The sequence below is a fragment of the Simochromis diagramma genome, unplaced genomic scaffold, assembly GCF_900408965.1.
Source record: "Simochromis diagramma unplaced genomic scaffold, fSimDia1.1 OVJJ01000516.1, whole genome shotgun sequence".
Classification (NCBI taxonomy): Eukaryota; Metazoa; Chordata; class Actinopteri; order Cichliformes; family Cichlidae; genus Simochromis; species Simochromis diagramma.
The window spans coordinates 2245843-2251842 of record NW_024386938.1 but is presented as its reverse complement, the minus strand read 5'-3'; the positions used below and the strand labels follow the sequence as shown (position 1 = coordinate 2251842).

At 44.8% G+C, this 6000-nt stretch overlaps 1 protein-coding gene across 6 annotated transcripts in view; it reads left to right on the top strand.

Annotated features, from left to right (window-relative positions):
- Positions 1 to 6000, top strand: part of LOC120736871 (thyroid hormone receptor alpha) — a 120813-nt gene continuing 114813 nt past the window's right edge. The window contains exon 1 of one of the 6 annotated variants that reach the window (XM_040037225.1): positions 1 to 506. The gene's annotated coding sequence lies outside the window, so the exon portion shown is untranslated. Of the gene's footprint in view, positions 507 to 1414; positions 1533 to 1804; positions 2398 to 6000 lie in introns of those variants that run through there. The other 5 variants (XM_040037227.1, XM_040037228.1, XM_040037223.1 and 2 more) reach the window with 5 other exon arrangements.

Here is a 6000-nt window from a genome sequence, read left to right as displayed (position 1 = left end):
AGCACGTTGTGTGTGACATCTTCTTTTGTGCATGCGGCCGCTTTGAGCGTTCACACTAGAGCGCGTTTGCTGTCACATTTTATTTGTAGTGTGAACAAGAAGACAAGAAAATCGGAACTGAGCATTAAGACCTGCAGTGTGAACGTAGCCTTAGTTTCTATCCTCTCGGCTCAGTATGTAGCTCACTGGTGCAACACTAGCAGCTGGTCTGTATGCACTGAAGTGGATAAACTTGATGGCAAACAGGTGCTACGACTGAAGAGCGGGAAAGTATACAACTCCACCCTAAAGGGGAGGAGAAAGGCAGCATGCGCTGTCAGGTTGGAGGAGAAAGAAACAGAAACTGTGACAGCGATGAAAACATTTTTTGTCTTTCCGTTTGCAGTGCAGATGATCTTTTTGATTTTTGCTTTTTTTTTTAAAAAAAAAACATTTTTTAAAAATTGAAATAAGTGTCAAATTAAAAGAAATACCTTCATCATTCAGCTTTACAGGGAGTGGATCTGGTAAGTTGGTGTTGGTTTTTCAAGCTTTTTGTAAGTTTTGATATATCTTCTTCCTCTCAGTATGACTGTGCCTCCATTGAGCACAAGGGCTGATTTAAACAAAACAGAAATATTGATATTATCGGACGTTTATACTTTATTTAGTGTTAATGAAGTAAAAAACAAAACAGTATTATTGTAAAGAAAACTGGTTAAACTGAGAAAAAAATGTTTAATTGTATTTTTACTCCACATTATAGGTACATATAAGTAGTTTCTAAAGTCAAACAAAATCCACACTTTTTGTGCTGCTTCACTTTTCCCATTAATTGCTTGAGAGGCAAACTTGACTCAGTAGAAGTTCACAAGCAGTCGAGAAGACGGCCTGGTCCGTTTTAGCTTCCCGAGGAAGTACAGCCTTTGTTGGGCTTTCTTCACAAGGTGCGATGTGTTCAGGCTCCAGCTCAGGTCAGACGCTATGTTGACACGCTCTACTCCTGCAATCCACAACGGCCCCCTTGTTCTTGCTGGTGCTCAGGACGAGGATGTTGTCTAAGCAGCGTGTCAGGTGTTGGGTCTCCTCTCTATAGTGAGTCTCATCATTGTCTCTAAAATTCACAACTGTGTTAGTGAAATGAATGGCAGAACAAACGCGAGTGAAGGCAGTGAATAGGACCGGGCTGAGCGCACAGCCCTGTGGCGTGCTCGTGTTCAGGACCAGTGTGGAAGATGTCCAGCTCCTCATTCGCACCACCCGAGGCCTGATGGAGAGGAAGTCTCTGATCCAGTGTCGCGGCGATGTCGACATGTGGGTTATGAAGCTTCAGAGCCAGCTTATCACCGTGTTGAAAACAGAGATGAAGTCAACAAACAGCACCCTGACATAAGAGTTGTGATGTTCCAGGTGGGTCAGGACTTACATCCTGTGTTGAACTTTCCATCTGTATGCAACCTGATGGCTGTCCAGACCAACATAGATGATGTGCTTCTGAACGATCCTCTCAAAGCACTTCATGGAGTCAGGGCCGCAGGACTATAATCACTGAGGTAAGAGACAGCTGATCTTTTGGGTACAGAAGATTTAAGGCAGACAGGTTGAGGATGTCCAGAAAAACTTCTGCCAGTTAGTCAGGGCGCGCCTTCAGAGTCCTGTCTGACAGCTAACATGAGAGTACGTTGAAATGTTGTGTTAATAAAAACATCCCCGTCTGATTTTCCAGGTTCTGTGCATTATATAACCCTCCGCGCTGGATGTTCACATCCGTCCGCTAGAGGGTGCTGCAGACCCTCGGTGTAGAGCCACCCTCGTAGGCTGCTGACCCGCGTTCACCCGTACTGTACAGGCATGGGGGAGGACCGAGCATAGAGAACTAGTAAACGCCGTGGGGTTCCCTGTGCACACCGTGGCCATGACTTTGACAGTACCGGCTAGCGGACGTTGCTCTCCAGGCACCTGAAAGCGGACCGGTAGAGGAGGCTAACACCGGAGGGAGAGGCATTAGCTGACGCCGGCTCGAGTCGGTAAAGCAGCTTTTATTAGATTTTTTTTAACGTGTTTGTTGAGCTTGTTTCTTCACGAGATAACTGCCGCTCCTCGTTCAGCGGTTTTACGTGGACGCTACCGGGAGGCGCTTCTATTTGAGCGGTGGAGTGCTGCTGAGTGAGACAGTTTGACACTTTCAGCGAAAACAGGCTGAAAGCTTCTCCTCGGGGACGCCGGTGCAAGGTGAGCGCTGTCCTCACGTCAACCCCGGCGCTGCGCCGGCCTGCTGTACTCCAGCTACAGGGAAACGCCGTCGTCGTGTGGCCGGTGCACTGCAGCTCTGTGACGTCCCCAGGTTCACCTACACCGGCTTCCTCTTACTGCCACCGCACTGTGTGAAACGAGTTACTCTACATTCTGCAGTCAGAGGTGAACGAGGGAAGATGTGACAACTATGTAGTGTCTGTGTGTGTCTGTAGTGTAATCTCCACCGTCGCTGCTCGCTCCTTTGCTGTGACATGTGTCCATAGGTCGGTCTGTCCGTGGGCGCTTGCGTGCCAAAGTTTGCTTGAAAAGCTGCTGGAGGATTCAGAGTCATACATGTGTCATGTATGAAATGTGGCTCCCAGCCAATAGCTGCTTCTATAGGGAGAGGCCTGGTATATGAGTTTATGCCATTATGCACTGGGCTGCACATATAGGTATTAGCACCAGTCTGTTGTACTTCTCTGCAGTAAGGGTGTGGGTGGGAGTGTAGTTAATGCACGGCCTCACAGTTGTTATTGCCATTCCTATTCATATGACTGAGTGTTTGCTAAGCACTTGGACCAGTCAAGGGGGGCTCAGTCATTCATTTTCTGTCCAGAGTTGTAGTTCCAGACACCTTGGTTTAAGTCAGGGATGTCAAACTCCTTTTCTATCGTTTGCCACTTACAGCCTGCATGATAAAACTGGAGTACTCACAGCTGAAAATAGGAAGGTTTCATAAAATTAAAGAAAATGCCCTTTTCTTTCAAACAAAGTGTGGACTCACTATTAAAAGAAAACAGTTGATTCTATAGCAGATGATGGAAAACAGGAACTTATTTGTTATTTTGTTGTTTATCCATTACTTAATTACTTTTTTTAGGGGGGGGGGGGGGGGCTGTCATACTTATGTAAATGCTGTTAAAAGTGTAAAATCTATGCACTCGTTTACATTTTCCAAAGCTTTTATGGTGGGCTGGAATGGTATGTTTGATACCCCTGGTTTGAGTGCTACAACTAACTAGGGCATATACAGATACATGGCTCTATTTTTTTTTTTTTTTAATAAATTGTAATCCTAATCTTTGAAAAAAGACAGTAAAAGCTGATTTTTGGCTGCTTGCTGATTCATAAGGGGCTTCCACAGCAGGTAGCTCCACATGTGAGAGGTCTTTTTTTTCTTCTTCTTTTTTAGCCAGATGCCGTTCTGGGGATTTGTCTCCTCTTGGATCTTTTACTTGTTTCGCAAATGTATAAACTACTTCACTGTGGTTTACACATTTGCACAGTATTATTCTTCTATCTGTAATTTAACATCCACCTTGAGCTACTCAGTGATTCATAACTTTGTAAAGTTACCTGCTTCACTGACTATTCAGTGCCTAGCAGAAGCTCCTGGCTACAGCTGCCTGTTTTGGCACAACTGTCAATCACAGCAGCCACCTCTGACTTAAAGCCTTAACATAATCCAAATGTGTATGTCTTAGAAGCATCTGAGGTTGTTATAGTGAAAGAATTAAGATGATATTCCTCCACCATAATATCATCATTATAATCATATTACAGTATATTTAATCAACTCACCCATCCAAATCATTGAATTCATGTGTTCCAGTTCCTCGACCACAGGTGTATAAAATCAAGCACCTAGGCATTTATGAAGGAATGTGCTGCTCTAAGGAGCTCAGTGAAATCCAGTGTGGTACTATGATAGGATGCTAACTGTGCAACATGTCCGGTCGGTGCACTCAGTGACAGTCAGTTGCTACAGACCTCCAAAGTTCATGTGGCCTTCAGATTAGGTCAAGAACAGTGTTTAGAGAGCTTCGTGGAATGGGTTTCCACGGCTGAGCAGCTGCATCCAAGCCTTACATCACCAAGCACAACGCAAAGCGTCAGGTGCAGTGGTGTAAAGCACACCACCACTGGACTCTAGAGCAGTGGAGACGTGTTCTCTGGAATAACATATGACACTTCTCCGTCTGGCAGTCTGGGTTTGGCGGTTGCCATGAGAACAATACTTGTGTGACTGCACTAGGCCAAGTGTAAAGTTTGGTAGAGGGGGAATTATGGTGTGGGGTTGTTTTTTTGGTCCCTTTGTTCCAGTGAAAGTAACTCTTAATGCTTCATTTCATCCCCCCAACTTAGTGGGAACAGTTTGGGGATGGCCCATAAAGATGGATGAGTGAGTTTGATGTAGGAGAACTTGACTGGCCTGCACAGACTCCTGACTAGGGATGGGTATCGTTTAGATTTTATCCGATACCAGTGCCAAACCGGTACTTTTGAAACGGTGCCGGTGCTTAAACGGTGCTCAAACCGGTGCTTAAAGAATGGAGAACACAAAATTGGTCCAAAAACCTCTCATGTTCAGCTGGTTTTTTTGTAAAAAGGTAACAATGTTAGCCTTTTCCGCAGCTATGGGGCATATATGGTATCACTCTTGGCTGGAAGCAGTGCTTAAACAATGGAAAAAACACAAAATTGGTCCAAAAACCTCTCATGTTCAGCTGGTTTTTGTAAAAAGATAACAATGTTAGCCTTTTCTGCAGCTATAGGGCATATATGGTATCACTCTTGGCTGGAAGCAGTGCTTAAACAATGGAAAAAACACAAAATTGGTCCAAAAACCTCTCATGTTTAGCTGTTTTCCACTTTTTCTTTGGTCATTTTAGCCTTTTTGGCCAGGGTGAAGGGAGTACCTGCCATCAAACAAGAAGACAGCCGCATGTAGCTATGATGGTGTTTGCTAGTTCACCTTACATGCATTAATGTAATAACGTGGTTAGCCTACTCAACGTAAATTACACACGAACAACATTAAGCTACTCACGCAGAGAAGAACGGCTGCTGCTGCATCATCATCCTCATCATTTCTGCTACACTGGCAGGGCTAGGGGCCAGGACTCTCCTCTTCGGGTTATTGGGGGATGTTGCTAACTCCGCGTCCGATAACAGGCAACCCACCCGCAGTAGATGTGCTCGGTGTGAGGTCTTGCAGCAAGCTATCAAATACGGCGCATTTCTCGGCTTTTAAAAAAAAAAAAAACGCTATGCGTCGCCAGGTGTTTCATCAGATTTGAGGTGTTACCTCCTTTGACAGTATCACAGTATCAGCTTAAAGCACTTGTTGCAGGCTGCTGAGTTTGCATCTTTTGCTGTGAAGTACAGCCAGACTTTTGACCGCTTCGCCTTGGGCATTTTTAATCTAAAAGAACGTACGTACCTGGACTCGCCTACTATCCTCGGAAACGTAAAATAATTGGCTAGAATCTAAAGTGTATCACAGCTCAGGAAAAAAAAGCACCGAAATGTGCGCTGCTTTTCAGTCTGGTTACTACCGTTTATGTCAGAACACCGGTACCCATCCCTACTCCTGACCTCAACCTGAATGAACACCTTTGATAAATTAGAGTCGAGACTGTGAGCCAGGCCTTCTCGTCATCCCCTTACAAATGCACCTCTGGAACAATGGTTATGAATTCCACAAAACACTCCTAACCTTGTGGAAAGTCAAAGCTGTTATAGCTGCAAAGGGTGGGCTGACATCATATTAAACCCTGTGGATTAAGAATAGGATGTCTCTCAACTTCATGTGTGTGACAGCAGATACTTCTGCGTCTGCATCCATTTTCATAAATTTGTAGGGCTGAATGTGAGCTTGTACAAAGACAGTGATGAAGGACAAAAAACTCTGAGCAACAGCAGCCAATAAACTGGCTTCAGGGTTCTGGCAAATAATGTTTCCTTACTTGTAAGATTTTGTCCAGCATCGAGAGTCTGCAC